The sequence below is a fragment of the Miscanthus floridulus genome, chromosome 14, assembly GCF_019320115.1.
Source record: "Miscanthus floridulus cultivar M001 chromosome 14, ASM1932011v1, whole genome shotgun sequence".
NCBI lineage: Eukaryota > Viridiplantae > Streptophyta > Magnoliopsida > Poales > Poaceae > Miscanthus > Miscanthus floridulus.
Genome location: NC_089593.1, coordinates 75244248 through 75271359, shown reverse-complemented (window position 1 = coordinate 75271359; position 27112 = coordinate 75244248). Strand labels below are relative to the sequence as shown.

Genomic DNA, 27112 nt, shown 5'->3' with positions numbered 1-27112 from the left:
CCTGGTTAGCAGGCCACGTGCGTGGCTACTAGGCCTGTTTAGTTGCCACCGGCCCTTTTTCATTTTTGAGGTATTTTCTAATTTAATGCTGAAGCAAACTTATAAAATCAATATAAAATTGTGTAAGTGTTAAAAATGGTTAAACTAGTTTTGTTGAGTTCCTAAAATCATGATCTATCTAATAGTGTATTTTGTTCACATAGATTCGGTGTGTTTTTTGGGTTGCTCTAATTATTTTAACATGCTTAATATTGTTAAAAGGTGAACTTGTAGGAATTTCCGTGATAAATCGGTGATAGTGTTGACTCTAAGATTTTTATAGTAACTTACTAATATTATTAGCTGCTCATTATAATTTTTGTAGCTCCAGATTAATTAGTTTGCTAGGTAGATAATGATGCCCTATTTCAAATAATGATTAAATTGATAGAATAGAATAAAGAAACAACTTGAGTTTGTATAACTAAAACAATTATTGGGAAGTAATGCCTTATTCGACAACGTGGATATGTAGCCTAAGTATGGTCGTCGTTAGAACAAGCTCGTTAACTTGAGAGGCGTAAATCGTATTTTACGAGTCACGGTTGCAGTCGATTAATTATGTCTTTGCTTTACATCGCATTGCATATCATAATAGGGATGTCGATGGATCGCAGAGTCATCGGGAGTTGCTATAGAAATGGTGCTTTCAGAGATCGTGTCACCATGATGGAAAGCTAACTTCTGATTATATTTGACCCAGGCAAGCCCTGGTTCGTAACCCCTACTTTACTGCACTTTAAATTATAATTGTGCATTAAGTTTTAAGGAGTTGAATGAAACCCACTTGCATATATATATCTTTATCCTATGAGTCTTAGTAGTATGCCAGGATCGTGTAGATTGCTATGCTACAGGACTCCGATAGAAGTTGAGTGATTGGCTGTCACTCGCGAGAGATAGGAAATGTATTACTGTATTATTATCACTTGGAAAATATAAATAGTGGAAAGGAAAAATGGTGACCGAGCAAGGATATGGTTTGGGTATTGGTGGGTGTAAGGTTGTGTCCTGCGGCCAACGGGCATAGCTTGTTCACACTGTTTTCCCTGTCCGTGTCGATTAAGGACCGACCGTTGCATAAGACTCTAGGTAAGTCACAGACTTATTGTCCCGAGCACATACTTGGGTATGGGCGATTGGAAGACTTGTTACTCTCTTGTTATGGGTTCTGGCTCTTTTCGGACCGACTGTCTGGGACTCAGGGGCGGGGGCTTAGAGTCCCAGTTTGGATGGAGACCTAGACCCCATGACAGGAGGGTAGTGGGTTGGTCCTGCTTCTGCCTAGGGTACAAGCGGGGCGTGTGTTTTCAGGGTACCCAGCTGGGGCATTGATTCGTGAATCGTCGGGCAATCCGGTACGGCTTGTCTGTGGCCTAGCACCGTAGTAAGAACTGGAATATGAAAGATGAAAAAAGGAAATCTAATTGCTTACCACTTGCATGAGAGTAGCATAGGTGCTTACATAGAATGGTTAGTTAATGAACTAATGTATTGCTAATAAAAATCAAATATAAGGACGCACTTTTAGTAATGCTCCTACAGATGCAATAAACCCACAAGCCAGATAGCCTTGCATATCCTTGGAGTCTTTTCTTTCCTCCTGTCGAGTAAGTCTTGCTGAGTACAATTGAGTACTTAGGGTTTTATTTCCCCCTGTTGCAGGTGACAGGTGGATGCTAGAGCTGACTCTTGTGTGTGGATTCCTCCTGGTGGGCTCAGAGATGATTTTCTTTGCGCTGCGATCATAGTTTTTATTTATAACCCTCACTAAAGGTTTTTATAAATGAAAGTTTTATGATCTATTGTCATAGTTTATATATCGATGCTTCATCATGTTATGAATAGATATTTATTTTCGCTGTAATTCTGATCACATGTTTATATTCCGCTGTTAACTTGAATTGTTCATAACTCTAATAATATGATTACATTCCACTATTATAACAGTAAATATTATACTCTGATGTTGTATTAAAAGTGATGTAAGAAATGGTTAAGAATGTTGTAAGCTTTATTCTCTCATTTGTGATCCTGATAGAAAAATGTGGATTTTTGGGTTCTCCCCTAGGGTGTGTCCAACGGAACCGCGTGATTTGGTGTCCTCCCTTGAGTACTTAGTGTCTAATGGAAGACGAGTACTCCGAGAAGGTATTAGATTAGGCGGTTCTGCCATAGGTGGTATCAGAGCGTAAATGAGAAAATAAAGCTTCGAAAACCTTTTCTAAAAGAAAATTTGACAACAAATTCTTTTCGAAAGAATAGGATGTCTTTATGCGAAGTTATATAAGTAGCCCTATTACTATGGTTATGTATCCAGGATAGATGGCACTCTGCTGACTTAGGTAAGCCTAATCAATTTTTCTGCAGGTACACTAACCTCGAGCATAATCCGATGGTAGCGACTAGCTATAGGGAGAGAACGATGTGCCAAAAATCTGAGAACGGTTGCCCTATATGTTGGCAACAGTGGAAGGGCGTATAGGACGTGCATTCATGCATATCCTTTTTGTGCATTGTAGTGTCGTATCGCTTGCAGATACGTCGTCCATAGGTGTCACGCGTGTCGTATTGTGTACGACTGACTCATTTCTGTTCTGGATTTATTTCTGCACTATGGCTTCGTGCTCCGCGTTCGCCCGTGGTTCACGCTGGTCGTGACCCACGTCTCCCCGTACTCTTTTCTACGCTCTTGTTGGACACTTGCCCTGCAGTTGTACTAGTCAGTAATGGCCTCGGACATCGCTCACCTCAAACGCATGAAATTTTGGTCGATTCATTCATAGTGATCCCATGCAGGAACCCTGGTGGACTGCGTCAGGACCACTGTCGCTCTACCTTTATAAGCAGGGCCTGACTTAGCCATTGGTACCACCACTCGACGCACTTTAGCTCGCTTAGCTTTTCCTTTGAGTAAGCTTTTCGCTTAGTCCTTCTTCACAACCATCGTCGGGAATGGCAGGAGCCTGGGTTAGTAGTTACTGCCTAAACGTTGAGGGTTTTTCTAGAATCCTGCATACCACCCTGCAAAAGCTCAGAGTCAAAGATCATCCCGAGTATGAGGGCCGTGAGTATGAGGAGCATGGCACCGAGCGGTGTGAGGTTACCGTCTACATTGGGAAGAGTGAAGAGTTCCTCGACCTCACTGAAGCCTAGAATATGACCGCAACCAGGTTTCGCTTCATCAACACCTACCAGGTTGTGGCCCGTAAAGCCTTGCGGTACCTTTGCTAGATCTATGAAGAGCCCATTGCCCGTACCCCCATGAGGTTCTTTCCACCTTTGGACAAGAATCGGCGGGCATGGAGGGCTCGCATGGAGGCTTTGCAAGGGCAGGATGCGCAAGAAGATAGTCCTACCGTGGTGCACTTGACCATAGACCTACTTGCTCTAGATGAGCAGTTTGATTCAAGCCTCGAAGTTGAGGACGTGCCTTCAGCACGCCGAGGAAGCTGAGATCTTCTCCAGGATGCTCCAGGTGTAGCTTACTGCAGCGCATGCCAGTGCGGCAGCCGTTGGGAGTCGAGAGGCTGTCATATCAGAAGCCTTAAAAGAGGCTGAAGATCAGCATGTTCATCAGCTAGGTGAGGCCTATCTTGTCTCTAGGGCCAAGCGGAGGACGCTGGCTGCTGAATGGCAGGATCCCTTGATCGTGGAGGGGATCCCTGTTCACCCGCCAGAAAGAAGGAGAACCAGTGTTGCAGTACCGTCAGTACCCCCACCCTCGGAAGTGTTAGAAGTAGAACCCTTGGTTCCTCTCACTCAGCCATTACCACGAGAAGATGCAGATCCATAGCCGGGATGGTAGGAGAATCCGCCGAGCCCAGGAATGAAGATGCATGGTATAGAGTAGATTAGTTGCCTTGGATGTTGTACCCGTAGTAGTAGTGCCTTTCATTACTGTCCTCTGGTATTGTACTCTTGATGTTGTTCTTCATCCGTAGTTGTTGAGATCTTTCGACCATAGGTGAATGATGTGCCATCAATGGGAGACTGGATGCCTGTATGATGTACCTGTATAAGACCGTTGGAATGTGCATTTTGTTTATTTCTCTATGTTTATTATGTCCATCTACCCTTAAGTTTCGTTAGACGTGCTTAAAGTTTTCAAGGGCGATATTAAGCGGGTTACAAGAGAAGTTACCATTCAGCTGCTAGCAAACTAGCCGTGATTGGAGAACATTGGACACTATATCGACTAATTATGGATATCCTAGTAGAACACTTGAATCTCTATAAAACAAATCTGTCATTGTATTTGAATTCCTTGTCCCTTATTGTGAAGGGAACCCTTGTTGTTGAATCTTTCCTTGCAATACTCCCCTTACTCTGTGGTCTTTGACCCCACTGCCTTCATTGCATGTAAGTTGGTAGTAGTTGCCTGGTTAATAGCTTATGGTGCCGCGACAAAACCGAGGGCCCCCCTATGGAACAGCTGCCACTTGGTGATGCTGCTCGGCATGCGCTGGTATCGAGGTTGTTGACCAAGTACCTTTACCAAGTTACACTGCTGTACTACTTTTGCTACAAATATTCTTCTTGAAAATATTCGGGTGTTCGAATGGGAAATCCACAACGGGTTGAGGAAATAGTGTTCTCTCAAAGTAAACAAGAGGAGGTGGTTTTGGAGGAAGAACGTATGACATGGTCTTAGTTTACATGAAAGACGGATGTGGTCAAGGAAGGGAAAGAACAAGAAGAAAGGAAAGTTAGCCCGGGGGTAGGTGGGAGCGATTAGAGAAGCCTGAGTGGACGTCATGTCCCAAGCCCTGTGTTTAGTTTGACCGCACTACGCATGCCAGGTTATTTCGCTGCGTGCCTGAAGGGTCGAGATGGCGACTAGAGGGAGGGTGAATAGTCTTTTCTAAAACTTAATCGCGTCGGCTAACCGATACAAATGCGGAATTAAAACTATCGGTCTAGCCAAGACTATACCCCACTATATATGTTCACTAGCACCTTGCAAAGATAACAATTATGCAACAAAGGTGCCGGGCTAGCTAGAGCTCTCCTAAACAATTCTAGGAGCAAGGTTACACAAACCTATGCCACTAGTACTTTAAGCGACAAGGGAGCTCCTACACATGCTAGTAAGCAAAAGCACAAAGCTAACTAAGCTCACTAGCAATGCTCAATAACAAGGCAACCAATGCCTAATTAGAGAGCGCAAATACTTAGTTACACAAACTAAGCAATGTGACTAACAAGGTTACTAAAACCAAATTAGCCACGCAAGGGAGCTACTTCTATGCTACACAAGCAAGAAGGTAATTAGCAAGCTACACAAGCTATCTAATTACTAGAGCAACTACACAAGCTTAATATGTATAAAAGTAATTGCAAGCTTGTGTAATGGGGATGCAAACCAACGGGAAGAATAAGGTTGACACGATGATTTTTCTCCCAAGGTTCACGTGTTTGCCAACACGCTAGTCCCCGTTGTGTCGACCGCTCACTTGGTGGTTCGGCGGCTAATTAGCATCACCCGCTAAGCCCGCACGTCGGGCGCCGCAAGAACCTACCCCTTGAGTGAGGGTAGCTCAATGACACGCTTTACTAGAGTTGCTCTTCGCGGCTCCCGCGGGGCGAGCACAAGTACCCCTCACAAGCACTTCTCCGGAGCGCCGCACCAGCTTCTTGCGGGCTTCCACGGAGACCACCACCAAGCCATCTAGGAGGTGGCAACCTCCAAGAGTAACAAGCACCACCGGCTTGCAACTCGATCACCTAGTGCCACTCGATGCAACCTCATGATGCAATCGTACTAGAATCGCTCACTCACACAATCGAATGATCACTATCAAGTATATGTGTGATGGAGGGCTCCCAAGCACTCACAAGCATGGACACTAAGTCCCTTGAGGTGCTCAGCTCCAGCCATGGCTGAGGGCCACTTCTATTTATAGCCCCAAGGGCTAAACTAGCCGTTACCCCTTCACTGGGCAACGGTCGGGCCGACCGGACGCTCCGGTCATGTTGACCGGATGCTGGACCTCAGCGTCCGGTCGCCCACAGACGACCACGTGTCCGATTCCAACGGTCACTTGACCTGACCGGACGCAGCAGCTTCAACTGACCGGATGCTGGACCCTCAGCGTCCGGTCGTTTCCAGTAAGCTCCCGAGCATGACCGGACGCGTCCGGTCGAACGCGATCGGACGCAGCCAGCGTCCGGTCACATTCCAGCTACTGCGTCACCGTATGTCAGCCTGACTGGACGCAGCCTTCCAGCGTCCGGTGCATTCAGATCCAGCGTCCGGTCAGTTGACCGACGCCAGCATCTTCTCCATTCTCTTCACCCTTGCACCAAAGTGCTAACCACCAGAATTTGCATCCGGCGCAATAGAAAATAGACATTCCATTTTCCCGAAAGCGCCGAATCCCGCCGAACAAGCTCGGCGGGAGGGAGAGAGAGACCCAAACCCATCTCACCCCTGCAAACACCACCTCCTTTGTAAATGTGCCAACACCACCAAGTGTACACCACCATGTGTATGTGTGTTAGCATTTTCACAATCATTTCCCAAAGGATGTTAGCCACTCAACTTGCCACGCCACTCGATCCTAGCGACAATGCAAAGTTAGATCACTCGAGTGGCACTAGATGACCGATATGCAAACAAGTTTGCCCCTCTTGATAGTACGGCCATCTATCCTAAACCCGGTCATAAACTTCTCTACACACCTATGACCGGTGAAATGAAATGCCCTAGGTTATACCTTTGCCTTGCGCATTCCATTCCATCTCCTTCAATGTCGATGCAACACATGCACCAACACGATCAACAATGATATGATCCACTTCATATCATCACGTGATCATATTGGTTCATCGATCTTGACTTCACTTGCTCTTCACCGTTGCCATCGTCCATCGGCGCCAAGTCTTGCTCAAGCTTCACCGCCACGCGGTCCATCACTCCAAAGCCTTTGACTTGCCCTTCACGCTTGCAACCGGTCCATCAAGCCAAGTCTTGTCTTGATCTTCTCCACCTTGATCACATGACTCAATGTCATGTCTCATGTGCAATAAGCTCCTTCATCATCACATGTGTGAGCTTTGCAACATCTCCAAGCCATTTTCACCTTCATGGCATATGTTGCTCACACACATGTACCTGTGGACTAATCACCTGTGTATCTCACATAAACACAATTAGTCCACCTAAGTTGTCACTCAATTACCAAAACCAAACAAGGACCTTTCAGTGCCCTACGGATGTCATCTGTGTCAGGCCCATTAGCGCACCATTCTCATGTAGTCTCGGCATCGTGCCGTACTCGCCGTCTTCGTGCACTGTGCATTTCCCTTTTCCCCAGCATCCGGTCAACTCTCGACCTCCGTGCCTCGTCCCCCATACCGGACCCCCCCTTTTCCCTCTCCTTTATTTCCCCCCTCTACCACTCACGCAGGAAGCACACCATGTTCGATCTTATCTCCACAGCATGACTCATCTGTGTAGTGCATTCACGCCACCTCTACTTCCGGGGTGTTGTGCCCCACCTCCGTTCACCATTATAAAATGCCCTTGATCCTTGCTCTTCTTCTTCATCCCCATTCCCCTTGCATTCAGAGTGGAGCTACGAGATCCAGTCGTTGTTCGTGGAACTAGGTTTGCCAGTCAGAGGTGATTGTGTAATCTGAGAAGAAGAAAGGATCTGGTTTTGAAGAAGTTCAAGTCTACCGTTGGTTAGTTCGATCTTAGGGTTCATGATGTTTGACTTCTCAGTCTCATGTTTCTGGATCTGTTGGACCTATGCCATGTTTTGGATCCTCATTATCTTGTTGTTTCTCCATTGTCCTCGGCTATCTTGACTTCTGGATTATGTCTCGGTTGGATTAGGTTGCTCTTAACCATGTATCTCTAAATCCCTGTGTGGTTTAGCATCTAAAGTCGTGTAATCTTTCGTGTAATCTCTGATCTACGAAATGTAATCGTGTTTTCCCTCTTCTGGTTCTTGCTTTGAATCTCAGGACGAGATTCTTTTTAAGGGGGTTGGTTGTAACACCCTGGTGTTACGATCTTGTTTAGCATCGAGATTTAGGTCTAAGAAAATTTCTGAAATGATTTCCTCAAATGTTAAAATTTAACTTATGTTTAAAAGTGTCAATTTTAGCGAATTACACTGAATAACGGGTTAATTAGTTCCTAGATGTTTTGTTTCTATGAATTAGTATGAGGTATGGACTAGTGCTTAAAAACGTCTGATAGCAAACAAATGACGAATGGCTCGTTTATTTGATTGAGCATGAAAACAATTTTTATAAACCAGCTTCTCATGTCAACAGTAAAAATTTGAAATTATATTTTAAAGCATTGTTTGTGGTGATTTGTTTTGCTTAAAATAATAACATAACATCTAATGTTTTGTTCCATGGCTTGGTATGTAGTATGGGCTATTGCGTGAAATATTTTTTGGTAGGATTTAGATCTTTTGGAGTTACCGGCAGCGTATCGCTGTTCACATCCGTGTCATGTCGTCTCATCCACAGGCACGCAGCAGCAGAGCCACGCGACGCCCATGTGTTCGGCTGCAGCATGCTCCCTCACGTATGTACTCTGGCACACGTTATTGAGTAGGAGTCGTGCCACTGCTGCTTCGTGTGTCAGGCTGCTATGCCGCGCAAAGGGTCGGGCCGAGGTCGTGGCTACCATCGCCAGGTCATCGTGGCGTTCTTCTGGCCTTTTAATTCACCTACCGCGGACAGGAACCACTGCCGCTGCGACAGGGCCGTCTGGCCCTAGGCTATGCGGTGATGGCGACTTTTCCCTATCGAGCCTCACTTTGAATAGCTACCCACCATGAGTGAGCCCCGCTCGCGTCCTTGCTACTACCCACGCTGTACACCTCTGCGTGTCTCTACTCCTCTTTTCCCTCTTCCAGTCAAGCCCTTCTTGAGCTTCCGAAGCACCGTCGCTGCCCGTTGTCTCTCCCCTTTCCCCTCTCGCGAGCGCGTCCGGACCCGTTGTGCTCCACCGTTGCTACGCCTTTGGCCGTCGCTCGGCCACCGCGTGTGAGCACCGCCCCTCCCTTCCCTACGCTGGAGCATAGCCCCACAGCTTCCCGTGACCGTGTTGCCTGCGCCGCATCACCGCAGCCACCTCTGGCGCGCCGTGGCCATCGTCATCACCTCCCCTAGTGGCCGTGTATGGCTGCCATGCCAAGCTCTGCCTTGGTCCGTGCTGTGGCCTAGCGAGCCCGGTTGTGGCCGTGCACCTCCTCGCGCTGCTCCGTCATCCGTGGCCGCGACGCCACCGCTCCTACTACTGATGCCACCGCTCCTACTGCTGATGCCACCGCAAGGCTTGAGCTCATCCACGTTGTTCCACCACTCTGCCTCTCTACGCTTGGACATCGACACCATCTCCTCTGCCTCGCTAGTGCCATGCCCCATGCGTGCTCACCATAGCCGCATCGCCTAGAGCCACCGCGGCCTCCTGTTCACACCATCACCGCGCTGCGCGCATGCAGCCGGGCCATTGCGCCCTGCCCCGACACGAGCAGGGTCTGGCCTAGGGCATGCCACGTCCACTCAGTGTGTGGGACCCACCCTCGCCAGCCACCGCGCCCCGCAGTAGCACCACCACCGCTACCGCCGGCCGTCGGCCGTCGCGCCCGACGCTGCGCGCGATCGTGCCTCTGTGGGCCATAGCAGGGAATACCTTGGCCATGCCCGTGCGCGCCTAGGTCTGCCACTGCCCTGTGGCCGGTTTTCCGCCGTCACCGTGCCCTCCCTGGCCGAGATTGATCGCCGGCCGGTGCTCCTTTGCTCCTCCGTTCGTAGAAGAAGAAGAGAAGGTGAGAATGTGTAATTAGAAGCTTTTTGGGGGTTCTAAGTGCATAAACGTGACTCACAGGAATAGTGTATGTGGACTGAGGATCAATTTATGGTAAATGCAGGGTCATTTTTGCAAAATCACTAGCCTGGTTTGGGCAGGCCACGTGCTGGGCCGGCCTGTGGCCGCCGTGTCCGGGCTGATCGCGCCGTGCGCCACGGCCCGCCTGGGCCGCGCGTCTACGTGGGCTGCCGATCTCTACTGGGCCACGCGCTCGCGTCCCCACCTAAGCCTGCCTGCCGCTGGGCCGCTGGCCGCCCGCTCGCCTGGGCCGCCGCGCCTGGTTAGCAGGCCACGCGCGTGTCTGCTGGGCCAGTTTAGTTGCCGCCGGCCCTTTTTCATTTTGAGGTATTTTCTAATTTAATGCTGAAGCAAACTTTTAAAATCAATATAAAATTGTGTAGGTGTTTAAAAATGGTTAAACTAGTTTTGTTGAGTTTCGAAAATCATGATCTATCTAATAGTGTATTTTGTTCACATAGATTCGGTTTTTAGGGTTGCTCTAATTATTTTAACATGCTTAATATTGTTAAAAGGTGAACTTGTAGGAATTTCTGTGATAAATCGGTGATAGTGTTGACTCTGAGAATTTTACAGTAACTTACTAATATTATTAGCTGCTCATTGTAATTTTTGTAGCTCCAGAATAATTAGTTTGCTCGGTAGATAATGACGTCCTATTTCGAATAATGATTAAATTGATAGAATAGAATAAAGAAACAACTTGAGTTTGTATAACTAAAATAATTATTGGGACGTAACGCCTTATTCGACAACATGGATATGTAGCCTAAGTACGGTCGTCGTTAGAACTAGCTCGTTAACTTGAGAGGCATAAATCGTATTTTACGAGTCACGGTTGCAGTCGATTAATTATGTCTTTGCATTGCATCGCATTGCATATCATAATAGGGACGTCGATGGATCGTGGAGTCATCGGGAGTTGCTGGAGAAATGGTGCTTTTGGAGATCGTGTCGCCATGATGGAAAGCTAACTTCTTATTATATTTTACCTAGGCAAGTCCCGGTGCATAACCCCTACTTTTCTACACTTTAAATTATAATTGTGCATTAAGTTTTAAGGAGTTGAATGAAACCCACTTGCATATATATATATATATCTTTATCCTATGAGTCTTACTTGTATGACAGGATCGTGTATATTGCTATGCTATAGGACTCCGGTAAAAGTCGAGTGATTGCCTGTCACTCGCGAGAGATAGAAAATGTATTACTGTATTATTATCACTTGGAAAATATAAATGGTGGAAAGGAAAAATGGTGACCGGGCAGGGATATGGTTTGTGTATTGGTGGGTGTAAGAGGTTGTGTCCTGCGGCCAACGTGGCATAGCTTGTTTACACTGTTTTCCCTATCTGTGTCGGTTAAGGACCGGCCATTGCATAAGACTCTAGGCAAGTCACAGACTTATTATCCTGAGCACATACTTAGGTATGGGCATTTGAAAGACTTGTTACTCTCTTATCATGGATTCTGGCTCTTTCCGGACCGACTGTCAGGGTGGTTTTTGGGTTAGGAGGTCCTTGCACCGCACTGAGTCCGGGACTCAGGGGTAGGGGCTTAGAGTCCCAGTTTGGATAGGGACTTGGACCCCGTGACAGGAGGGTAGTGGGTTGGTCCTGCTTATGCCTAGGGTACAAGCGGGGCGTGTGTTTTTGGGGTACCCAGCTGGGGGCGTTGATTCGCGAATCGCCGGACAATCCGGTCCGACTTGTCTACGGCCTAGCACTGTAGTAAGAACTAGAGGATGAAAGATGAAAAAAGGAAATATGATTGCTTACCACCTGCTTGAAAGTAGCATAAGTGCTTACATAGAATGGTTAGTTAATGAACTAATGCACTGTTAATAAAAATCAAATATGAGGATGCACTGTTAGTAATGCTCCTGCAGATGCAATAAACCCACAAGCCAGATAGCCTTGTATATCCTTGGAGTCTTTTCTTTTCTCCTGTCGGGTAAGTCTTGCTGAGTATAATTGAGTACTCAAGGTTTTATTTCCCCCTGTTGCAGGTGACAGGTGGATGCTAGAGCTGACTCTTGTGTGTGGATTCCTCCTGGTGGGCTCAGAGATGATTTTCTTTACGATGCGATCATTGTTTTTATTTATAACTCTCACTAAAGGTTTTTATAAATGAAAGTTTTATAATCTGTTGTCACGGTTTATATATCGATGCTTCATCATATCATGAATAGATATTTATTTTCGCTGTAATTCTGATCACATGTTTATATTCCGTTGTTAACTTAAATTGTTCATAACTCTGATAATATGATTATATTCCGCTGTTATAACAATAAATATTATACTCTGATGTTGTATTAAAAGTGATGTAAGAAATGGTTAAGAATGTTGTAAGCTTTATTCTCTTATTTGTGATCCTAATGGAAAAATATAGATTTTCGGGTTCTCTCCTAGGGTGTGCCCGATGGAACCGCGTGATTTAGTGTCCTCCCCTGAGTACTTAGTGTCTAATGGAAGACGAGTACTCCTGAAAGGCATTAGATTAGGCGGTTCTGCCACAGGTGTTAAGCTTCACCTTATTTGGTTGTCTTCCAACTCTAAAGCTGTGACTTTCTTTAGTTTGGCTCTAGTTCTCCTGATTAATGCTTCTGGATCTTCAACGTAGTTTGTTGGAAGGTCAAAACCGGTCATACATTACCCTGCATAAGATATAAAAGTAGACAGAACAAGGGTAAGCCTATTTGAGCAAAGGTCAATGGTTTATCTCGATCACATCAATAAGTATAAGTTTATCAATATTCCTTTGTTTAGCTACCTTCCCCGACAACGGCGCAAAAAATGCTTGTTGGTATTTATTAACTTGTCACTTGTTTTAGTAGCCACCTAATATATGTCTACATCTCTTAACATTACTTTACCAAGTTGTCATCCCTAGTGATGATGTCGAAGATGCTTGTTGGTACTAGTTAGTATTACTACTAGAATAATACTAAGTAGTTCTTTTATTATTTTATGTGACTAGAAAGAATATATATGTATATGAATGAAAGGGATCTGCAAGCGCACAGATAATATACCATTGTAGCACTTCACCCGAGAGTATTCCAGATACCGTTATTTATATTTTTACCACATGAAAGGTCTGACAAGGACATGTATTGATAACTTATGCTATTGATGGAGAAATAAACCATAACCAATATTCTACTCACAACAGGGATAAGTCAAGAGGTAAATGTATATATAAATGGTACATAATAACTAATCATTGACCACTCAGAGTACTCCTTTATATGGCATTAGCATGGTTAAGTGGAGTATTAGAGGAATAATTCCTAAGTCATTCTTAATTACAAGTCAAAGCATACATAGATTAGTGCAATTATACTTATTAATCATGGCTAAGATCAACTTCATATCTACATATAAGGGATATTATTAAGGAAGATTAAGAACAAAGCTTGTCTTCCTTCGTAACTAGATTCTACTTGTAGACCTATATTCGGGGAGTGGACTACAAATGACTTAACGAGAGTGTCACATCCGCGATCAACCACATGGCCCGGAATATAAGGTGTATCCACAGGCAAACAACATATAAGCACCACGCTTACACAATGTCGACCACTCACCCCAGTGTACTTTAGAGCGAGCGCTATACGAACTTATGCTTGAACATGATGATAATCTAGCTATGCTAAACATATAATCAAAGTAGACGATGAACATGATAACTAGGAACATAAACAATATGAATAATAATGTCATAACAATTGTAGCAAACATATAAAAGTAATGAGATACAAAAGAGATGGGATACAAAGATTATACCAAACCACGCTCTTGACACGATCAGGAATCCGAGCGAAACTTGCTTGACTTCCTCTAGACCTAGCCTAACTAGCTATGCCCTAGAATATGATGGTGCTCTGAGGATGATTAGGGTTTCTTTCTTCTCAAATGACTTATTGCCTTAGGGAGTTAGGGGGTGGCAGGGGCTGGTATATATAGGCCGTAGTGTCAATCCTGAGCCCTCGGATCAAGCTGACTTAAATAAACGGCGTAGATGCAATCCTTAAGGCGGTGGAGAACCGACATAGCAAGGCAGAGGCTGACAGGTGGGGCCCCTGATCGGTCGGCCTAAGGGTGGGACTGGCCGGCCCCACCTGGCGGTCTCTCGCCCTCCGCTTCGGTGTGGTGTTCTCTGGAACCTTCTAGAGTTGTTTATCCTGTAGATAATCACGATTAAGTCTGACATCTATGTCTACCTTGATGGTTTTTTGGATAAACCCTGCAGAAAATATAGATTCACCAAAACTCGTAGAATTTGTTAGTTTAAACCCCTAAACATTTGTTGGTGATTATTTTCATACCCTTATATAAGTTATATTGACGGTTTATAATATTTGTTAACTACCGTCAACAGCTATTGACCCATCTCCTCATGTGCGAGAGGGCGACAAGAGGCTAGCAGTAGTACTAGATCATAAGCGGCAAGATTGCAACTTGTATTAAACTATTCCCTTTCTAATTGTCGTTGTTACTTGATGGTTCATCTTTTGCTTTGGTGGAATTGACATGCCGGCCATCTCCCTAGCTCCGATTTGCAGAGAAGTGACGCTCACCACGTGTTAGACGAATTGCTTCAAAGGTGGCGAAGTTATCTGCACAAAGAAGAAGTGACTCTATCCAAGCCAAAGCAGCCAACCAAACAACCTAGATGCTAGCCAGGACTTAGATTGTGTAAACAACCAAACAAGTCCATCTTAGCTTACTGGAGACAGCCTTAGGCTAGCCTGGTTTATTTCCTAGCCAGGCTAGAAGGAAGCCATGTAACCAAACAGACCTATATAGACCTTTGCCAACGGTCATGTGTAGTTTGAAGATCTGTGTGTCCAACGGTCTCAATTGTATGAAATTGGATGGGATGTAACCGTTCTGACCAACTGTCACCTTTTTGCTATAGTGAATTAATATATTTTATAATTTGGACATCGGTGAATCGCTCTATACTTTTGAGGCTTCACTCCCAATAAGCATGGAGTGATGCCAAACACTCTCTCTCTACACTTTTGAGCATCACTCTCATGACACACTGCGGAAGGCCTAATGGTTCGGTGTGCAACCGGTTTGGTTTTGATGGTGTGGTCTTGTCATGGCTAGGCTCTGGTTTAGTGATAATGGGCTGGCTTCCGCCAACGGTTTGGTTTTGAAGTCAAAATGGTCTGGATAAGTTTTGGGTGCATAATGGTTTCAACCCTTGGCTCAAACCCGTTTTTGGCTAATGGGCTGAAGCCCACTCACGTAGCCATCGAGGGCGTCGACACCGCCTCCATCCTCGACCTCCAGCTCTACCGCACCCAGGAGGAGGCCCGAAACCCTACCGCCCCCTGCGCCGTCGCGGCTGCTGCTTCTGGTGGGGAGTTCCGCCGCCCAAGGGTACGCTCCGCACCCCGACCTCGGACCTCCTCAGGGCCAAGAGCTCTGGTGTTGAATCCCGTGTCCACAAGTATGTTTCGTCACCTCTTTGTATAGAATTTGCAGTCAGTTGGTGCAGTTGCAGCATGACCATCTGATTGTAGTTTTGGGTGGAATTGGTTAACATGTGGCGTGCCCTTGATTTAGGAATTCGAAGCCCACAAACATAACCACCGCCAGGGGCCTCGCTCGCTTCGGCGCGTCGCAGCAGCGTCCACGGATCTGCCGGCACGTACAACGGCGACGCAAGGCGTACTCCTTGTATCTGCATTTGTAGCGGCACAACTGCAGTCGCTGTTAGGCAGGTACTGATGCAACTGATGTTACTTTACTACTGATTTACTTGTACAACCACTGCCTAATATTGAATACAGGTACTGAAAATGAGACCTTAACCGTTAAAACAAGATATTTTTTGAACAGTTTAATCAGCATATCTAAATCATACATATGACTTATTCTGTTGCCCTATTGTCCTTATGCACAGGGTGATTACTTGATAGTTGCTAATTTGGACGATTCACATGCTGTCCTTTGCCCTCGGGACAGCAAGGACCGTCTGATCCCCGTCCAGCTCACCACTGACTTGAAGCCAGATCTTCTAAGTGAGCATCCAAACTTCTCATCTCATGGTTATCGGTGCATGCATATGAATACACAGCTTGACTCCATTTTGCATTCCTGCACACTTGCAATAGGTGAACTCACAAGGATTCTGAACTACAAGGGAAGAGTGTTCGCCATAGACGACGAATCAGATATTCCCCTCACTTTTAGTCTGCTGCTGAACTGGATGCAGGTCGGGAATTAAGCTGCTGCAGGCTAGGAGGCTCTGGAGCTGGAAACTCTTTACTGCACTAAGTGGTGCATTCTTTAGTTACATCAGACCTGGTAAAATAGTTCTCGACAAGTGCCACCCTTTTGTATGTTCCTTTATTTGCTGCATAAATGAACTTTTCATAAATTGTTATGATAAAGGTTACATGGTTAGTCAACCTTTGATGAGTATTGTGGCTACTGATATAGAACTTGCGATGCTGTGATTAAGGCTCTGGAGCTGGAATCCCTTTGATGTAGAATTTGCAATGTTGGTCCAATTTGAGAGACTGTTCTGATTCAGGAGTCAGGACCATAAGTATCTTAGTCAGGGTACCACTTTGATTTGACAGCAATCATAGCAACTGAATTTTTCCATGCTTATGTTCTTGCACTACGTGGAAGTTCTTTCATTTTGTGTCTGCAATCAAATTGTGTTGTGTATGTACAACAGTGAAGAGAGGGGAAAGGGTCTGAGAAAACATTGTGTTGGGATTGGAGAAAACATTCTGTGAACTGTTTGTGTGTGGTAAATTGGTTATCACTACTAGCTGTATAATTTGTCTATCAAAAATTTGGTACTACTGATATCACATTAGGTTGCTTTCTTACAGCTTTACTTAGTGTTATATTGCTTGTTAGTACTTAGTGCTAGCTGCTTACCATGCTACTTATTGCTTTAGCAGTCTATTTATTGAGTCACTTGTCACTGCTAGCTAGCTACCTTTTTAGTTATGCAAATTTTGAATTAGATTGCTAGTTAATCTTAAGTCTGGTTACTTCAGAGCTTAAATAATTATAAATTCTCATACCTTTTTCAGGTGAAATGTCTACCAATACATCAGAGGGTTCAGGAACTCATGATAGTGAAGAGGGTCAAACATCTTTGACGCCACGTCGTAAACGGTCCAATGTCTGGGAACATTTTGAGAAAGCCTTGGTTGATGTGGATGGTGAGCTAAAAGCTGTTTGCAAGTACTGTCAACTGAAATTGAGTACCAAGTTTGGTACTAGTAGTCTTAGAGGCCATGTTGCCAATTCTTGCCCATCAATTGAGAGTGATACCAGAAAGAGATTTCAAGCAAGCATGAGCAAACAACCATTAGATGCAAATTTTGTCTTTGATCCCCACCTCTGTCGTCAAGAGATGATCAAGTATTTAATTCATGCTGAGATTCCATTTCTGGAATTCGAAGACTCGTACTTGCAGCCATGGATTAACACAATGCAACCAACTTTCATAGTCAAGGGTCAACCACAACAAACAATCCACAATGATTGCTTCCAGAAATTTGAGGAGCTAAAGAAAGAGCTTTATACTGAACTTCAGAATTTGGATTCTCGTGTTTGCTTGACATCAGATATATGGACATCATCGCAGAACGTAGAATACATGGCTGTAACAGCTCACTACATTGATGCAGAATTTAAGATCAAGAAAAAAATCATTTGGTTTAAAAAACTAGAGTATCCTCACTCCGGCATTGCAATTGAAGAAGTAGTGAGGTGCCTGACAGAATGGGATATAATGGATAAATTGTTTACTTTGACATTAGATAATGCAAGCAATAACACTTCAGCATGTGAGGAGTTGATAACAAATCATAAACATGAGTTATTGTTTGATGGTGAACATCTACATGTTAGATGTTCTGCTCATATTCTCAACATCTTGGTTCAGGATGGGATGACAGTGATCCATACAACAATACAAAAGATCCGTGAGCTGCTGAAGCATATTGATTCTTCTGTCTCAAGACTTCAAGCGTTCAATTCGCTTGCAAATGGGATGGGTTTAGCCTCAAAGTCCGCTATCTACCTTGACATCCCAAACCGATGGAACTCAACCTTCAAAATGCTTAGGGAATCATTAAAATACCAAGCTGTCCTTATTTCCTATGCTCCTAGATATCTTGAAGTTTTACCTACTGAGGAAGAGTGGGCAAAGGCAGCAGCAATTTGTGAATTTCTCAAGGTATTTGAAGAACTTACACTCGCTATGTCAGCTCATAGGAAGCCTACATCACATAAGTTTTTGCCCTTAGTGCTTTCCATCCTCTATGCCTTGAAGGACCCAGCTTGGCAAAGTACCGATCTGCTCAAGGAGTTGGCTGCTTCCATGCATTCCAAGTTTGAGAAATATTGGAATCCTGATGAAGATAACCTGCACAATGTAGTTAAAAAAAAGAGAAAGAAGAAAGAGATTGCATTTAACCTTGTCTTAGTCATTGCCACTATATTAGATCCAAGAAGGAAGGCTGACTACTTAGATTTCTTCTTTCAGAAGGTGTGCAATAATACAAATCAGATTGATATGCATGTGAAGCATGCCTTAGAGTGGATGAGAAAGTACTTCACATTGTATGAGCAACGATGTGCAAGGAAAAGTAGTGTGGATATGATGGCGCCTGCTAATGAAGCCTTTGTTAATGAGGGGTCACTGATTCTTGGAAAAAGAAATCTTGAAGAAGAATTTGCTCAATACAAATCACGACGAAGAGTTGCACGGGCACCGAAATTTGAAATTGATGCATATTTAGAAGAAGAGATCGAGGAGGATAATGAGGATTTTGATATCCTAGCTTGGTGGAAGGGAAAATCAGACAAGTTTCCTGTACTGTCAACTATGGTTCGAGACTTTCTTTCTATTCCCCTTAGCACCGTTTCGTCTGAATCTGCTTTTAGTCTTGGAGGAAGAATTCTTGGAGACCATAGAAGCTCACTAACGCCGGAAATGCTCGAGGCACTTGTTTGTGGGAAAGATTGGCTATTCAAGACCAAAGATCGCACTAGTGAAGGTACAACGGTTTTTCTTTAAACAAATGTTCTGTTTTTTCATTTCTGGTAAACAAAGGTCTTTAAACAAAATTTTATTTTTTAGGTCAAGATCTAGAACCCGAAGAGGGCTAGCAGTAGCAGGTATGTTGATTGCCTTCTCAAATGCCCAGTATTGGAAAACTTTGCAAGTGATGATTTACGTGTGCATGGTAGCATTTCGAAGCTTTCCAGATTCTTAAAGATTCAAGCTTTGTTTGCATTGCACCAACCCTGGTGCTGCTTGTGTCACTAATAGATTACACCACATACATGTCTTTATGATGTAGAGTTATAGATTGAGTAATGCCCAACTGCAAGGCTGTTTAGAAGTCCAGCAGCTGTTGCTGTTACAGCATTGTTGCTGCTGCTTCATGATATTCCTTAGGACCTGTTTGGATCAGCTAGGGCTAGTTACTAGTTGGGGCTAAAAATTAGCCCAAACTAGCTGGAGTTGGCTAAAAAATTAGCCCAACTATTAGCCTCCTGTTTGGATGGGCAAGGGCTAATTTTTAGATAGCTAACAATTAGCCCTTGGTACCCAAACAGGCCCTTAGCTTTAATAAAAGAAATGTTAATAGGACATATTAGACCTTTTTCTCCTTTCAGCAAAGAAACTCCTTAGCCTCTGTCAAGTGCACATCATGGTGGCACCGGGTTTTTCTGCATGGGATCAAAGTGATGCGTTTGAACCAGAGAAATGAGCCGCTCCACATGCATGTCAAGTGCACACTACTTTAGTTCGTTTCTTCCTTACACATTCACATGGCCCAGACCCTGTCATTGATCCACTTCTTCTCTTTACCTGGAATATATAGCTCTTGTGGTTTCAATAGTTGGATTACCAGGGTTAGGGGCATGCTAATGAGCTGTGTGTTTTTTCTGCCTGATCAAATCAGGCAGTCAATTAGTCCTTGCATTCTCAGTTGCATGCATGTGTGGACTGATGTGTGTGTGTGTGTGTGTGTGTTAACCCTTTCAAACTCTTTGGTTTTACCGTTCTGGAAAAAAAGTTCAATCATATGCTTTCTAGAATCCCTTTTTTTAGATTGATTGGTTTAAGCAGTGAAGCTTGACCTCTGGCACTGACTTGTTAGAACTGCGGCTATGCGAAATTTGGCAATGGATCTTGTAAAAGATTTGTGGTGGGCACTGTGTAATTTGGTAATTTATTAACAGTCAACACAGACGAGATTTTGACCTGATGATAGCCAACACTTTCTTTAGAAAGAGAGAATCTCATCTAGTGACCTTCAGTAGCGGACAGCACTCTAGTCAGATTGACTTTGTCCTCGCAAGAAGAAAGGACAAATGAGCATGCTTGGGTTGCAAGGTGATACCAGGGGAGTGTGTTGTTTCTCAACAGAAGCTTTTGGTGGCAGACTTTCGTTTTCAGGTGCGTGCCCGTAGGGATAAACAAGCTAAGATTGAAAGAACAAAGTGGTGGAAATTGAAAGGGGAGACGTCAGAGGTATTCAGGGAAAGGGTTATCAAAGAGGGCTCTTGGAAGGAAGAAGAGGACATAAACAACATGTGGGAGAAGATTGCAACCAACATTCGGAAGGTGGCCTCAGAGGTGTGTGGAGTAACCAAAGGAAGTGGAGGCGAGGCTAAAGATACTTGGTGGTGGAACGAGGAAGTCTAAAGGGCTATTAAGGAGAAGAAAGAATGCTATAGACGCCTGTACCATGATAGGAGTGTGGACAACATAGAGAAGTACAAGGTGGCAAAGAAGACTGCAAAACGAGCTGTAAGTGTGGCAAAGGGTAGAGCGTACGATGATCTTTACCAACATTTGGGTACGAAGGAAGGAGAGAAGGACATTTATAGGATGGCTAGGGTTCGTGAGAGAAAGACAAGGGACTTCAACCAAGTTAAGTGCATTAAGGATGAAAGGGAGCATCTCTTGGTGAAGGAGGATGAGATCCGACATCGATGACAAGAGTATTTTGACAAATTGTTCAATGGTGAGAATACGGACACAACCTTTCAGTTGGATGACTCTTTTGATGACACCAATAGGCGCTTTGTACGGAGAATCCAAGAATATGAGGTCAGAGAGGCGTTGAAAAGGATGAAAGGAGGTAAGGCGATGGGACCAGATGGTATCCCAATCAAGGTGTGGAGATGTCTTGGGGACATAGCTATAGTATGGCTAACCAAGCTGTTCAACCATATTTTTCGATCGAACAAGATACCTGACGAGTGGAGGAGAAGTATATTGGTACCGATCTACAAGAATAAAGGGGATATTCAAAGTTGTACTAATTACCGGGGAATTAAGTTGATGAGCCATACTATGAAATTATGGGAGAGAATTATCGAGCATCGCTTGAGAGCAATAACGCGGGTCTCTATAAACCAATTTGGTTTCATGCCCGGAAGGTCAACCATGGAAGTCATTTTCTTAATAAGACAAGTTATAGAGCGGTATAGGGAGAAGAAGGACCTACACATGGTTTTTATTAACTTGGAGAAGGCTTATGATAAAATACCAAGGAATGTTCACATGGTTTTTATTAACTTGGAGAAGGCTTATGATAAAATACTAAGGAATGTTATGTAGTGGGCTTTGGACAAACATAAAGTCCCAACGAAGTACGTCGGGTTCATTAAGGACATGTACAACAATGTCGTGACTAGTGTTCGAACAAGTGATGGAGACACAGATGACTTCCCGATTAGGATAGGACTACATCAAGGGTCAGCTTTGAGCCCTTATCTGTTTGCCTTAGTGATGGATGAGGTCGCAAGGGACATACAAGGGGACATCCCTGGGTGTATGCTTTTCGCTGACGATGTAGTGCTAGTTGATGAAAGTCGGACAGGAGTGAATCAGAAATTGGAGTTATGGCTGGAGACTTTGGAGTCCAAAGGTTTTAGACTCAGTAGAACTAAAACTGAGTATATGAGATGTGACTTAGGCACTACTACTCGGGAGGAGGAAGATATTAGTTTGGAAGGTCAAGTAGTGTCTAGGAAGGATACCTTTCGATATTTAGGATCAATGCTAATGCTACAGAGATACGGGGATATTGATGAAGATGTTAGCCATATAATCAAAGCAGGGTGGATGAAGTGGCGCCAAGCATCTGGTGTCCTATGTGACAAAAGGGTACCACAGAAGCTAAAAGACAAGTTTTATAGGACGACGATTAGACCTGCTATGTTGTATGGTGCAGAATGTTGGCCTACGAAAAGACGATATGTTCAATAGATAAGTGTCGTGGAAATGCGTATGTTGCGTTGGATTTGCGGTCATACATGAAGGGATCGAGTTCGGAACGATGATATACGTGATAGATTAGGGGTAGCACCAATTGAAGAAAAGCTTGTCCAACACCGGTTGATATGGTTTGGACATGTCCAACGGAGACCTCCAGATGCACTGGTGCGTAGTGGAATCGTAAGCCAGGATAGCAACGTGAAGAGAGGCAGAGGAAGACCGAAGTTGACTTGGGTAGAGACAATAAAAGGAGACTTAAAAGGATGGAATATACCCAAAGACTTAGCCTTAGATAGGAGTGCTTGGAAAGCAGCTATTCACGTGCCTGAACCTTGATTGCTTCTGCTGGGTTTCAACTCTAGCCTACCCCAACTTGTTTGGGACTTAAAGGCTTTATTGTTGTTGTTGTGTCAACAAAGATGAGATTTCCTGTAGTTTAGTTATAAAAGAAATAGCTGACAAACTACCTCTTAGAACTACATGCAACCAACTGAAAAAAAAATGCAATGGCCAAATGTGGCAGTTTTATGTTTGTGTTTTCAACATTTGTTGTTTCCATCCTAGCATGTTTCGTGATCATGGAGATTAAGAGATGGAAGATGAAGTATTTTTTTTAATAAAAAACGGTGGTGAAATACTTAAAATTTTTGTATAATAAAGGCTAAATATCGTGAAGACTTAAATTTTCTGTAATATGGAGTCTAAACAATATGTGATATAATAAAGGCTAAATATCGTGAAGACTTAAATTTTCTGTAATATGGAGTCTAAACAATATGTGATTTTTCTCTTTTGTTAAATGCCTAGTCTAGTTCATAAACTAAATTATTTTATGGTTTTAAGTTCTGTAATTCTTTTGGTCCTTTCAATTTTTTGTTCATTTTATGATTTGCTAAACTTTCCTTATGTTAAAAATGCTACATAGCAAAGAGAGGACAGACCTACTCACTAACAACTAGCGAGGAACAGGGGCATAGAAACCAAGGTAACAGCACGAGCATTGAAACCAAGGTTAGATCCCAAGGTTTTGAAATGGCTTGAGACTGCTTAGAGGAGAATGTGTTCGTTTGGTTTGGGCCCAAGGGAAGGTTTGGATTGGTTTGGTATAAAGAGGTGGGCCAGCGGGGTGGATTGGGTTGGCTAGCTGGTCTTTGATGTAATGGTTTGGTGTGGGTGTGGTCCAGATTTTGGCCCATTAGCAGGTTTAGGTGCTATGCTTCATTCAAAAATAAATGTTGGTTTCTGTATGTTTCACGTGTCTGTCAGCTCCCCTCTCTTTTACACTTCAGATATGCATTTTGTTGAGTTCAAAGAATCAAAATGAGACCCTTGTCAGTTGACATCCTTTTTTTCTTGGTTTTCTAGGAGAATGTCGTCGAATCCAGACGAACCTAAGAGTCGTGCTTGGACAGACTGTTTACTGAACAATGAATTTGAGGTTCAGAAGTCCTGGGATGAAAACAATGTTTTTGAGGCTGATGCTGGAAGTGAGCCTCCAGGTCCCGGAGAAAATTTCTTCTGGAACTTTCCATACCCTTACATGAATGGCTTGCTGCATCTCGGCCATGCCTTCTTGTTGTCCAAGCTTGAGTTCGGTGCTGCATACCACAGGCTCCGTGGCTCCAATGCCATTTTGCCCTTTGCTTTCCACTGCGCTGGAATGCCCATCAAGGCCGCAGCTGCTAAGCTTGCCAGGGAGATCCAACAATTTGGAAATCTCCTGGTAGTGGCGCAGAACGGCAGGAGGGTTCTGGTGCCTGCAGTGGCAGATGCTGTCCAGGCTGATGCTGTTGTGCCAGATAAATTTAAGAGCACAACTGCTGCAAAGGCTGGCGCACATAAGTATCAGTGGGAGCAAGGGCTGCTCTTAATCTTGCATACCAACCAGCTTGTGTGAGCTATCTGGCTATGATTTGATTGGTTTGCCACTAAAATCTCCTCTTGTCTTCAATGAAGCCATATATACTCTTCCAATTCTCATTGTCTTGACAAGGTACTTGCATTGTGACTAGTGTTCCAAGTGATTCACCTAATGATTTCATGGCACTTCAAGATTTAGTCACAAAGCCAGGTTTGAGGGCAAAATATGGCGTGAAATACAAGTGGGTTCTTCCATATGAGATTGTACCAATAATCCACATTCCATATGAGATTGTACCAATGAATGACATATCTGAAGGGATGTACTGATGGAACAATGATTGTAGGTGAGTTCAGCGATAGAAAGGTTCAAGAAGTGAAACCCCTGATTAAAATAAGCTTTTCGATGAAGGCATAGCCGTGTTGTATAGTGAGCCAGAGAAGGTCATGTCTAGATCTTGTGATAAGTGTGTTGTTGCGCTCATTGATCAGTGGTACATAACTTACGGTGAGGCTGAATGGAAGCATGAAGCAGTCAGGTGTTTAGACAACATGAATACATTCTCAGCTGAAACCCGAAATGGTTTGGAGCACACATTGGGCTGGCTGAACCAGTGGGCATGTTCACGTTCTTTTGGCCTGTACTCGAATTCCATGGGATGAGCTGTTTCCTTGTAGACTCTCTTTCTTATTCAACCCTATACATGGCTTATTACACAGTTGTGCATCTTTTTGCAAAATGGCAACATGGGAGGGGAAAAAAATGTCTTCAATAAGGCCAGAAGAAGTTACAGATGATGTCTGGGATTTTGTGTTTTGTGATGGCCCAGCACCAAAAAGTGACATCCCTCCAGCTCTGTTGATCAAAATGAAGCAAGAATTTCAGTATTGGTATCCATTTGATATTCAGGTGTCTGGGAAGGACCTTATTCAAAACCATCTGACATTCTGCATATACAATCACACAACAGTTCAAGATTTGCCTCACCGTGATGGTATGGGTGATGCAAACTTTGTCACTGAAACTGCAAATTCTGCTGTTATGAGGCTGACAAAAGAAATTTCATGGATGGAAGAGGTTACAGCTGCTGAATCTGAATTGAGAACTGGACCGCCCACTACATATGCTGACCAATTTGCAAATGAGATGGGCATTGCAATCAAAGAAACTGAGAAGAGCTACAATGCTTTCATGTTCAGGGACGCCCTGAAATCTGGGTTTTATGACCTCCAATTGGCTAGAGATTACAGGCTCTCGTGTGGCGTAGCAGGCATGAACCATGATCTGTGGTGGCGGTTTATGGATGTCCAGACCAGGCTCATCACCCCCATTTGCCCACACTATGCTGCTGAGTACATGTGGAGAAAGATTATGAAGAAAGAAGGCTTTGCAATAAAAGCTGGCTGGCCAGTCGCAGACACCCCGGATCCTACTCTGCGAATTCCAAACAAATGCAGGATACCATAGTTTTGATGAGGAAGCTGCTTCAGAATCCCAAGAGTCTGGTTCCAAGAAGCCTAAGAAGGGAGCTGTGCCTGCACCTCCACCAGGGGGAAAAAAAGATAAGCATTGGCCAATATATGTCAACGAGTATTACTGTGGCTGGAAAGATCAGTGCTTGAGGGTGCTGCAGTCTAAATTCGACAGCCAAACGCGCTCCTGACCAGGGAATAGCAGAAGCTCTGATGAATTGTGCCATTGGGCAGGAAATGAAACTTGAAGCAAGTTCAGAAGCTCTGTATGCCCATCATCAATTTGAAGAAGGACGAAGCAAGGGAGGTTGGTCCTGAGGCACTGGATTCGAAGCTTCTGTTTGGTGAGATGGATGTTCTCGTGTGAACTTGGAGCTGATCAAGAGGCAGCTGGGGCTTGAGCAAGTCGAGGCGCTGTTACCATCTGATGAAGCCGCTCGCACTGAGGCTGCTGAGCATGTTTTGCTGCTGGAGAAGAAACCCCCCTCCCCTGGTGACCCGGTCGTCATTTTCCTCAGCAAATAGGAGTTTGAGGCTTAAAACTGAGCTTATGTTATTGCTAATTGGAACTTTCTCGTGCTATTCCTGTTATTTTTTTTTTTGCTGGACGTGTGAAAGTTATGCGTGCACTGAGCTACCTCTGTGTTTTGGCGAAAGCTAATTTTTGTAAGATATTGGTCCTCTAACGCAACTGATGTGCTTTTGCTGTTAGCATTTTCAGAGAATACACACACTCGTTATTATTAAACTGTGAATGCAGCAGATTTGACGTGTGTTTTCTGCTACGCCGTTGATCTGCTGTCCTGTCTGGTACATCAGGTATATTTCTGATAGCAGTTGCATACACGGCATTCTGAGGTACGCTCATATGTGTGCAAGTTAACGCCTCCTGTCCTATCACAAATTATGTGACCTTAGTCTGTCTAAAGTAAATATTTTTAGTTTTTTGTAATAAATTACGTTCTATGTGGTAGGTACAGAAAGTTGACATGTTATATGCTTCCTGGAGGAATGAATTTTTGGGTATACTCCCCTGGTTACGTTGACGGGTTTTTTCTGCCCCAATCCAACTTAATCCTTGCTTATCCAAACGAATAAACAAGCATGCATGCATCCACTTTGCCAGCTTTAGTTTGGTTTCGCGGAAACAGCGCGCGTGAGCTCCACTTTATGCCCACTCAGAATTATTCAGACACGTGGACAAGGTGTATGAACAATCGACAATGACCAGTCTTTTTATAATGTGCTGCATAGTTAAGTACTTAAGTGGCCCTCGTGTCGCCGTGCCTCAAACAAAATGCATAGTTTATATTGTTTTGTACCAACAATATATATTTCCTCCACCATGGCCGGCCGGTCCATTGCTTGCTGCTCAATCTAGCTTTAGCTTTAGTTGGCCAGGAAAGAAGTATGAACATTACTACATGCATGTATAAGGCAGCTAGCTTTTGAAGCTTTCGGTGGATGCAATCATGAGTTTGAAACTAATCCCCCCTTCAACGAACATACATACGCGACGCGTCCTAACAACCCACCTCGCTTGGCACATGGTGAATTAGCTATTGTCGAAAGCTCCATTCCTTA

At 44.1% G+C, this 27112-nt stretch overlaps 1 pseudogene; it reads left to right on the top strand.

Annotated features, from left to right (window-relative positions):
• Positions 1-23564: 23564 nt before the first annotated feature.
• LOC136503767 (leucine--tRNA ligase, cytoplasmic-like) lies at positions 23565-26214 on the top strand (annotated as a pseudogene).
• The last annotated feature ends 898 nt before the right edge of the window (positions 26215-27112 follow it).